The 11,816-nt window shown below is 39.6% G+C and overlaps 1 long non-coding RNA gene across 1 annotated transcript in view; it reads left to right on the forward strand.

The window, feature by feature from the left end:
* The window catches only part of LOC110395957, a 44,584-nt gene continuing 33,087 nt past the window's right edge, over positions 320-11,816 (forward strand). Inside the window, exon 1 of the long non-coding RNA XR_002436709.1 lies at positions 320-412. This is a non-coding gene — a long non-coding RNA (uncharacterized LOC110395957). The remainder of the gene's footprint in view (positions 413-11,816) is intronic.

The following is an 11,816-nucleotide window of genomic DNA, read 5'->3' on the forward strand; positions in this document are numbered from 1 at the left end:
CGGAGGGCGGGGCCGCTGTCGGCCGCTCCCTCTCGGAGCCTGCGCGCCCCGCGGCCCCGCCGGCTCGCCCCGTGGAAGCACGCGCGCACGGAACTCTTCCAAACAAAGTCGCGACGCTGCGCCCGCTCTGCCGGCGGGGAGGGCCGGAGCTGCGCTGCGTCACGTGCACCTCGGGGGCGGGGAGAGCCCCAGCGCGACGCGCGCGCGCCCGGCGTCAACAACTGCGCTTCGCGCCGCCGCCGTCTCGCGCCGTGAGAGAAGTAAACGGAGCTGCGGCGGGAGGGAGGTGTTTAGCAGCGCCGCGCATGCGCCTCCGGGGTCGGGGGCGGTGCGCGCGGCGGCGCGGCGCGGGAAGCGGTTTGTAATCCTTAAAGCGGCCGCGCGGCTGGAGCGGGGAGCGGCGCGGGCTGAGGTATGGGACGGCGCGAGGGGGTGGGCTCCCGGCCTCGGGGGGAGGGCGAGAGGAAGGGGCTGGAGCGTGAGCCACCCTCCTCTTCGGTTCCTCTGCCGGACCGCCGTCCTCTCGCCGTTGGAGCCGTTTAATGTCCGCCTGCGGCGTCCGGGGCCGCAGAGGGGACCCCGGCCCTCTCCGCCTGTCGCGGGGGCGGCGCGGCCGAGCGCGGGGTTCTGCGCGCGCCGCTTCTCTGCGAGGCCGTCGCTGGGCGCTGAGGCGATGTGCAGTAAGCGGTCGTAAAGCGCAGTGAAAACCGCTTCACGCTTCGTTTAGCCGGCTGGAAGCGGTCGCCCCTGCTGAGAGCGTAAAAGTGGAGATACTGCTTGAAACTCCTAAGAATTCGACTGTGTTTCCATGCGTGCTGCGCGGCATTTGAAGAAGATTAAAGCGCTGGGTTAGTCAGGGTGAATAGTGCTTCCAGCAGCGAAAGCACCGCCGCGATGCCTTCCTGACGGGCGTGTGGCGTTACTGGGTGCTGCCGAGCTGCTGTCCTGCGTTTCCCGAGACAAAGCGTTGGCAAAAACGTAGAGACAGTGTAGTTCCCATCGTTGTAAGAACGCCTTGGGTGACTGCAGTCCTTCCAGCGTCTGTTGGATCATTCTCATTTAAACACGTAGACCTCTTTATCTAGACACAGTAATTTGTATTTCACTTCCGGGTTTGGTTTATGTAAAGTAAAATTCAATGGTTTATGTAAGATAAGACTTATTGCTTCCATCATTTTTTATCATCTTTATTATCAAAGAGAGTAGCAACTTTGTGGACCACTGTTTTGTTTTGCTTTCTTTAAACGTGGGTCGCTGGTCCCTCTGTTGCATGCCCAGAGCACACTGCAGCATGGCTATGGATGATGAGACGGTGCTGCTTCTATTTAATAACAAGATTGTATTTGCCCAGTTCCTCTCTTATTTTGAAAGCATGATGAGCAAAACCAAACCTTACGTGCCGAACTAAACTGTCATCCCCTTAGGCTTATTATGGATCAGCCTGAAGGGTGGTGCATTTTTGTAGCCATTTATTCATCTGCTAATTTTTGACCAGTGCACAAAACCTTGGGAAAACTGTTCTCTGAATGCTCTGATCTGATTGAGGCCATCAGTGTCAGACTGCAGGCTGCATCTTACAATTAGATGAACTTAGATAATGTCAGAATTATTATTCTGGACTACCAATTTTCACAGTAAAAATAGCATATGGAGACTTTTTTCAGAAGATACGGTGCAGCTGTTCCCATACCGCTTCGTTATTGCTTTCTGCACATAAAGTGCTTCCACTGCTTGGATATGAGCAGGTGAAGCAAGCACACAATATAAGGTAAGAAATACCAACACGAGATATGCAGTAACTAGCTGTTGTCTTGCGTACTGAGAACAATACATCTTATACTAAGCTATTTTCCATCTATTTACTGGTGAATAAGATGTTGCACACCAGCAGTTACTGGGGTCACTCGTGCATTTCGATGCAAATTCATGCTCTGCTTTGTCATGTGTTAATCTGAATTGTTTTCCTAATCTGAACAGTACAAAAATGGAGGCAGAGCTGCATGCTGAGGCTGCCTATGTAATTAAGGATAAATGACTTAGGGAAAAACTCTCATCTTTTATTTTGTCATGAGTGCCTCAAGACTGAATTTAAATCATTGGAAAAATGCCCTTGGAAAAGCTGTGAATGCTGTGACAAAATGTAGATAACGCACTATTAGTTTTAAATAAGCAAATCAGTATGACATCTTTCTTCATCAAGTATACTGCAAAAACAGAAAATCTGCGTAAAAGCCTCTCTGCATGCCTTGTATTTTTCTTCCTTCACCTTCCTACACTTCCAGGAAAGGAGGATTAAGAGTGCGTGGGAGATGAAGGTTGAATGAGTTCTGCTTCAAGAGCTATATGAAGGTATAGCTCCCAAGAAGACTGGCCTGCCTGCAACCTGATCTGCGGAGGAAGCAGAAATACTGCTTTGTATTGAACTTTGGAGTTTTTCCAGGGGGGAAGAAATATGGAGGGGGCAGGGCTGGGTAAACTGGGCTTGTGGGTTGGGAGGGAGATTGTGTAGTATTGGTGGGGGTGGGCATGTATTTTGTTTGTTTGTTGGACATTAAACAGGTCCTATGGCTTGTCAAGGTTCTTTAGGTAACTAACTAACTCCTTAGTTTCTGTCTGAACACAAGCAGAAGTCCTTATCTTTAACTCCTGCATTTTATCTAGGTAGTCTTTCTTGTATCGTATAAGCTGTAGTATTCTCCAGGAGCTTATTTTTAAAGGTGAAGTTTTATTGCATTAATCTAATCTTGAAATAAGAAAAAATATGATAATGCCAGCAGCAGCCTCTGTCTATGGCAGTAAAGGCCTTGCACCGATCATAAAAAGCAAATTCAATTACCGCTATAGTGTTCGTATCTGATAGCAGCTTGGGAAGTAGGAGTGCTGAAGGTTGATGACTACTGGGAAACATTCTTTTAGTTAAAGCGTCTCTGTTGACTTACTCATAGGCATATACAGTTGGATGTCATCAGCTTTCTGAAATGCTTTCCATAACAGGAAGGTAACAACTTGCTATATTACCCTGCTTTAGGAAAGGAAGCAGTTCTTCCCTTAACCCATTACAGTCACACGAGGAAAAATACTACTCCAGGACTGTTGTCAATTCATTCACAGTGTACAAGACGGTAGCAGCTGTAACTGTGATGCAGCAGATGTGGCCACTACCAGATGGACTGCTGACATTCACTCACCTCTAGAAGGTGACTAAAATATGAACAGAGTAATGTCTAGAGCCGGACTAAATATATCAAGAACATTAACAATACTGAGATTCTGTGATGTCTGACAACTGTTGAAAAGCTATTTCCTTTGACATTAAGCCAAACTGACAGCTAACTTTTCAAACAGAAGCCATAGTAGCGCATTGAAGTAGTAAGTAGAAAGCACAGAAATCCCCCCCCCAAAAAGTATGTAAGTTTGTTCCACTGACCACTTCAAGTTCTTTAAATATTTATGCTAAAATCTTACCTGTCCACACTCTATGCCAGATGTATCCTATCTATGGAACTGGATGCTTCATTGCAGTTTGAATGTTTTCCTGACACAGCAGACTTGAAAAGATGCTCTGACTTTGGTTTAAATCCTAGCACAAGCTTCAGCTGTTAAGCACAGTAAGATCAATCAGAACACATTTGGGTAATCTCCGCACCTCATTTTTGTTCACTATCACCACTGAGCATTTGCTGTAGGAGTGGAAGATAGAGGTTTTAAGCACACCTTAGGCAGGAAGGAGCCTTTTTTTGTATCTTCCATACTTAAGGTACTCTAAGCCGCATAACAGCTGTGTAAGAAGGGTGCACTGACCCACAGTATCTTTCAGGTTGGAATAAAGGAGACAGAAGAAGAGAGAAATCCTTGTGATCAGTGCAATTATACAAGAATAGAAAGAGCTGCATTTTCCCTATTCCTCCATCTATTAATTATAGAGTCATAAAGCTTGGGAGAACTGAAAATGCTAAAGTAAACAAAGTATTTTCTATTTCTGACCTAAATCTGATCAGTTTTCTTGGTAAGGTATATTCCTTGTGTTGCTGCATCTCACATGGATAGGGTGGATGGGCTTAAATTCTGTTTTGTAAAGTATTAATCATTTTATTTAACTCTCAATAGTTAGTAAAGGGATGGCTATCCCTGTGTTGGGCTTCACCATAAGTACCAAGCAGTCGTGGTTATGCATGACAAAGATACACATCAGTACATCAGAGGATGTGTTGCATCAGTGTTCGACGTTACCTAGATCACCTATTGTATTTCAGTCTAAGCAGATGATTTCCATTGATATGTAATGCTTGTACGTACTGTTTCTTTATGTCCTGATGCATGGACTTTTCTTCAGAAAAGATGAGAGTTCTAGCACTGAGCAAATATGTCTGTACCTAGAGAGGGTGGTAGTTCTGCTAGGCTCCTGAAAAATCTCTGTGCCTTAGAGAACTAGGGTTTGCAATGGATTCATTTCACACTCTTCAGTACGAGATGAAAATGATGTTTCTCATATGCCCCTTCTAGTGTAATGTTGCTAAGAAAGGCAGAAAACAGGGAGAAGGAGGGAAAGAAAGAAAATCTCAGGAAGCATAGAGAAAATGATGTAGAGAAAGCAAAATTGAGATACTATACTGAAAATAAAATTTACCTACTTTGTTTCTTGTTCTTAACAGCACTTAAATTTAAAAGCCAGAGGGAAAAATACAGTTCTTCACAGAATGTATTTGAATCATGCACATTTAAAACGTGGGGTTTTTTTGCCTCTAACCTCAAACTTCCCTATGTCTTCTAACTTGCAAACACTTGCATTTGTTTGTGCATTTTGGTGTTTGGGTAATCAATATTCTTACTAGTTCATTAAAAGAAGTCGAAGAATTTCTTGAAATACAGTACATACACTTCTAATGCTTCCACTCGCATCTGCAGTCCTATAGGTTTAGTTAGAGTGGTAGGTATTCTGGTTTTTTCCATCTGTAAAGCCACAGAAGTACTACTGTAGCTATATAACAGCAGGTTTCAGTGGGGAGAATTTCAAATGGTTTCTGGTTTCTCCCTTCTGGAGAACTTGTCTGTGGAAACAGCACGTTGCCTACTGCCTGTGCCATGGATTACAGAGGTGAGAGCAGTGGTGAATATGTGCTGCCTAACTCTGTGGAGGCGCTGAAAAGACCACCGCTGAATATGTCTGCCCAGTTAACACATGCTCAAGTTAAGACAACAATAGTAAGATATATAGAAATTGAGCATAATAAGATGTCTTAGCCATTATTTGTTTTATACATGCCTGTTTTATCATCTGATTTACATTAGCTATCTACTTTAAACCTATCCAGAATAGCGTTCTACATTTAATTAAGTGATGAAGTCAGCTACTTAAAAATAGTGCCACCAACAGCTTTTTTATTCGCTGTGTATAACTAAAAATACAATGTTGAAAGACATTTCTGCTTAAGATACATAATAAAAAGTCTTTTTATTTTTCACCGTGGAGTGTTTTCACACTTGCTATAGAATTGAAAAGTAAATTAGCATATTTATTTTGGCAACAACAGTAGTGAAGAGCTGTCAATCCTGTCAACAATAAACCGAATAAGTCTTCTGTTTTTGAGGTGTCCCATGTTCTGGTAAAATGCCATACCATGTTGGTTATTGTTGAATATAAATGAAATGCTTTCAGCCTTAACTTTGTAAATAGACTTAAATTAACCATTCATCTCAATTACTACTAAAAGTACAGCTTAAAATGCAACTGATGCATTAATTTAAATTCTTCCTTTTAATGTCTGAAATATGAGCGTACATGTATACTGACTTAAACTGAAGCATTGCTGGTGTTACTTATGCTTCTTAATGTTCAGTACACAAAAAGTAGCAGTACTTACCCAAGAAGCTTATATTTAACTGGACAGAAAACATCTATATGAATTACAGTGAAACGCTGCACTTTAAATCGGCTGGTAATGAACAAGAATCATTGGTATTGGCTGAGTTTTCTAATAAAATATAATCAACTAATTGGACAGAACCAGAATCTTTTTTTTCCACTCAGACTTTCATATATCCTAAATCTTTAATATTTATTAAATCGTTATTATATGCAATTCCTTTATTATTTACCTAATGGTGGCAAATTAAGAGACATATCTGGAGTGAGGAAAGGGGGGGACCAGGCAATATGAACCTTAGATGCTTCTGGAGATTAGAGTTCAACAGTGTTCCTCCAAAGCAAGGGACAGAGTGCAGTGCTACAGTGTCACTGATTTCTCATGCAAGGTGGTTATCCTTCCATGCTACAGTATATTCAGAAGCTTGTAGTCTGCTTTCTCTATTCATAGCTATTTTTGCATTTAAAAAAAAAAAAAACAGCAGAAATTGTTTTCAATTTCATCATATTTTTGTGGGTTTTTTTCCTCCCCACTTTAGGAAGTGTTAACTGGCTTTTGTTTGCAGATGGTTTACTCTGCTATTTGCTTCTTCTACCCACTATTGAGTATAGGAGGTCTTTCCTAGAATATACCAGCTAGTAGTAGTTACAGTGTGCCCAGTAGCCCATTTCTGTGTTTTGTACTCTTCAGAAGCTGTGAAACATCTTCTAGCAAAGTACTTCAAGTTGTGAGGATGAAAGGCAAGTATAACAGTGCTACTGTACCTCATATGGATTTGAGATCTTGCAGATACAGACAGAAAGCATCCCAAGGCTTGTGCCATCTTTGTTGGAAGTTGTAGACCAGTGTATTGTAAGTTCCAGTTTGACTGTTACTGGAGCTGATTTTAAGGCATAGTTGCTTCACACAAGATTGCACGATCTTGTTTAGCTAATGCTGTATCTCATTATTTGAGTTTACTGCTGAATTACAGTATTTTTTAATTAGAAGAACATGAACACAATAAAGGTTAGGATTCACTTGCCTTGTGTCGTCCTGCTTGGTACCTACTCAAATCTCCAGAAGGTCAATTTTCTTTCATCCTGCATCGCATCAGCCTGCTCTGTCTGGATGCTTCTTACATCTTTAGGACATCGAAAACAGCTGCTGCAAGCTGAATCTCACTGTAAGCATGCAGAAACATTTTTTTTATTAATTATTTTTGCTCTCAGAGTAGTTTGAACAGCAGTTTGGCTTCGGGATTCTGACAAGAACTAAATTACTCTATTGAAAGTAATGCAGTCATTTCCTAGTTCTGGCTTTTAGAAGTCAATTAGTATTTTGCATTCAAAAATGCATCGTGTTGGATAGACTACAGAGTTGGGGGGGAGGGGAAGGGCAGTGGTGCAAGGAATTACTGTGAGAAGTTCACTAATAGCATAGGGGCAAAATTGAGTAAGCTGATTTGAAGAAGTCATTAGAGATGAATTTGAGGTGCTTGGAAATTATATTTTACCATTCTATTAATCTCTCAGATTCTCATAGTATTTTTATTATTAATCTTAGCTTGAAGTGTTTTGTGCTTGCTCTATAACTGAAATACAAGGAGAAGAAACAACAGATTTTCTGTATATTCCATTTACTTTTGTGCAGATCCAATTCACAAGCGTAGACATTCCTGTTCATCCTGAATAGGAGAAATTTCCATGTACGTACATTACAACTTTTCTTGTAACTTAGAAGTGTCAACGCCACTTTCTCAAATAGGCAGTTTTATGTTACAGGATTTATTTTATTGTTTGCAAATAAAGATGATCACTAAGTGTTAACATTATCTTTTATGGTATTGTTAAAATATGTGTCTGGAAGCTTCACAGACAGTTTTCACTTTTTGAGTATTTACATAATTGAAGTATGAAAGAAAGGTTATTTCTCCATCTCCAGATAGTTTCTACTTACTTTTAGGAAGTCATGAAATAATTGATCAAATGGCCAAATTTCATATGAGAAAATGTTTTTCCTTTAGCAAGTCAGTTCAAATATATACATCTCTACCTTGGTCTGCCTACCATGTAGACTATTTATAGTCATCCATCTGATTTTCATTAGAGGTGTAATTGATCTTTTTTCCCCTTTCAACATTTGTACACACCTGAATTACAGGTTAGAGGTGAACTCCGTTTTATCCCTCTGGCTACAGATAGATCTTGGTGCCTTATTAGATGTCTATCCGAGTAGGTGGAGCTCCGTGTCAGACTGACAGCAGGTGATTAGTAAGGGAGCCATGGCAGTGTACGCTCAGGCTCACGCCTGAGATGTTATGTTGATATGTTCACTATTTTGCTCCAGCAATAGGGTTCCCTGGAGGTCTGTTAAACACCATTATAAAAAAAGAAGCTGAGAACTTAATTTAATTAAGAGACTGAATTATAAGGATTAATTTGGTAACTAATTATCACAAGTACAAAATAGTAGATTAGTAATATAGTAAGATAAGTGAACGTTACCAATAAACTGTGATTTAACTGACCAGTTTTGCACATAGTATTGATGTAATTCTTGTGTTTTATCTTCAGATAATAGATGTGGAAACTTAAAGATTCACTTACATTATTTTATACTTTAATACCAAAAAAACTGCTGTCATTTGGCTTTTTATGATCAAGCAATTTGTTTTGTGTGAAGTCATTTTTCATGTCTTATTGCAGATTTTAGCGGTCCTTGTATTGTTTTGGCTGAAAAAGATATCTAAGCACAATAGTTGCAAATTGTCAGTGACTGTATGTAGTGATGTAATCCTTCAAAATCAATTTTATCTTGGTTCATGAAGAAATTACATTGAAAATAGAAAGCATCTAAAATAATTGGAGAATTCCCTGTAGGAGTTGGACTAGATGATCTCAAGAGATGCCTTCCAACCTAAACAGGTGACTCTGTACAGTTACAAAAATGAAATATCAAGTTTTATTGGCATTCTATTATTTATATCTGTAATTTTGAATTTTTTCAATGTTATTTGCTAGTGGAATTTTATGTATAAATGTACACAGCATTAAGTCCAAATTGTAAAACAGTGTGACTGTATATGCAAATAGATGTAACATGCTTAAGCTAGAATGTGACCTTTCTATTTCTCATTAGTCGTCACATTGCCTAGAATGGCTTTTCATACAACCTACCTGTCGCTTTACTAAAAAGGGGAGGTTCATAGGTCAGTGTGAATGACAAACAAGTAGAGATGCATTTGGAGAAATTTGTGTACGTTCTTCTGAAACATGAAGGATTTTGCTCTCCTCTGGAAAAAATTACATGACAGAACAAAATTAAGAAGAAAGCACACACATCCTTTGCAACCTTGCCTTAGCCCAGCTAGTCTGTTGGGTCATGCGCGAAAACCAGCCAAGCCCTATGACTGAGATTGTATTGACAAGAACAAGATGAATGGCCCCCTGGAGACTACAGGGTTTGTATGCTCGTTTCCACCACCTTTTCATCCTTTTGTACCCTCTTTCACTTCATATGCAGATTAACTCAAACCAAGTCCTCACAGTCCTCACTAAATACTCTTTTTCACTTTAGTTTTGGAAGGTAGGCAAGGATCTAAATATTTATGAGGTTTTTTCCTCTGGTTTATGATACACTCTTGTTGAATGTTGAGGAATTACGCTAATGAATGCATGCCTGCACACACAGACACAGAAACCAGGCAAAAGGAAGAAACACACAAAGCGTTGTCAACTGTAATGTCAGCACTTACTAAACAGTTCCCATGAAAAAAAAAAAAAGAGGCAAAGATTTAAAATCTGTTGCCAGGAGAAAAATAAATTGTACAGCAGAGCACAAAAGAAAAGAACAAAGTTTCATCTTTGCTTTCCTCAGCTGTAAATGTAACTCATTTCAACTGAGAATAAATTTGAAATAAAACATGTTAATTGAAAAATGAAAGCTTGTTGAAAAATCTTAACTGGATTTGTGTCTCCAGTAATGAAAAAGCAAAGCTTCAGTACTGTACAGTTTTCAGTATCAGCAGCAAAAAAGCATGCTTTTTTTTTTTCTTTTAACATGATACGGGTAAGTAAGTAGGCTTACAAGTCAAACAATGAAACTTTCTGCTATTGTTTTGATGATAGGATTATTTATGAGTTTTAGGTATTGTGAGATTGGGGAATTTTCTGGAAACTGTAGACTATTTTTAATTAAATACCTAGACTATCCTGAGATCATAGCAAGAAATTAGAATATGAATTTGTTTTCAATATAGGAAGCTCAAAATTGCAAATTGAAGAGTTATTCTTAGATGGAAAAGTATTGCATAAAAAAATACTAAAACTGAAATATGAATGTAATTCTCTTAACACCACATTGTCAAGATGAGTCATCTTTTCAACCCTTAATCATCTCTACTTTATGCTCCCTTTTTTCCCCCTTCTGATGCACACTCAGCTGTGGTAGAGAAGGCCCTGCTTACAGAAGCAGGACAGGAATTCTATAGTTTTCTTTCATAATTGTGAACCAGAACATGAGTTCTTAAAGTGTGCTTTCATGTTATCACTTAAAAACCTACTGAAGCAATTGCAGAATGTTAACTCTCAGCTCTTAAAGTGCAATAGTATTTCTCTGTCTAGGTTCTGTTTTATGTGTTTACATATAGGTTGCTTCAAAAGTAATGCCTCCTATTTACTTCCATGGAAAATACAACAGATGCAAAGAGTACAATAACACTGTTAAACAGAGCAAAATCTCACCTACAAAATGCTATTTTTCAACATAGTCTTCACCATTAGCTGGGAATTTTCATCACCAATGATGAAGAGCCTGCATGCCACACTTCTAAAAATCTGCATGGCTGTCCAGAATGTGACTGGTCTTTCACGTCGCTACCGCCACTGCTGAAACACAACACCTCACTGAGGCTGAAATGCCTCACTGTGCTCATATCCACTGTTTGGTCTCTATAAACATTCAGCAAGCATTAATAAGTGTCAGTGGGTGCCTTTTTTTTTTTTTTTTTTAAACATGGAGGAATTTGGTTCTACACCTTTGCTTCATACGCACTTCCATGTCAGAAACCATTTTATCAGACTGCCCCTTGGCTGCCATTTGTCACACAGTGACAAAACGTAACAGAATGTTGTCAGCAAGGTTCAACCTCTACTACCATACCACCAACATCCACCTATGATGTCATCGACCAACATAATAAAACGGGAGGCATTACTTTTGGAGCAGACATTATAATATGCCTGGATTTCATAAAACATTGCCCAAATATATTTTTGCTGTATTTCATATCAGAGTTGTTCAGTTTTGTATGTAATTAAATCCAATAAAGCCATCCTTATTTCATTTATTCTCAAGTTGCTGTTTATGTGAGCTTCAAACATTAACTTTGCTATCTTCAGCAAAATTGTCTGTGATACCCAACAGGTGATTGAAACAATAATTTTTCACTTAAAAATGAAAAATTTAGAAAGAATTTAAGCCCAAGCTACACATTGTACAGATATTTCCATCAGTCAAACCTCAGTCTGGCAGAGTGACACTGAAGACAAGCCTCTCCCTCAGAAGTTTATTTAGAAAGAGGCTGATGCGAGGAGCCAGAAAGCCTTGTCTGGACCAACAGGACTTCAGGCCTACACATTAGCTAGTTCACATTCTTTATATAAAATACAAGACAAACTAGTTACCTGTTTTCTTCCTCTAAAACTCATTTGCATCCACAGTTTTCTAACCTATTAGAGTAACCTCTGCTTCCAGAAGATGAAAACACGCAAAAGCAATTACGCTAGTAAACCAGTAACAATTTCAATGGATTCTTAAAGGCAAGGCCTTCATTCTTCTTATGTTTTCCTTCAAGAGTAAACCAGGATGGAGTGCATTCCTCACTTCTCTGAATAAGAGAATCCTACAACAGATTCAGAACTCTGGTCTCGATGCAAAATCCTAATTTTTTTTTTTTTTTTTGGGGGGGGG

This window comes from Numida meleagris, chromosome 3 (assembly GCF_002078875.1).
Source record: "Numida meleagris isolate 19003 breed g44 Domestic line chromosome 3, NumMel1.0, whole genome shotgun sequence".
Classification (NCBI taxonomy): domain Eukaryota; kingdom Metazoa; phylum Chordata; class Aves; order Galliformes; family Numididae; genus Numida; species Numida meleagris.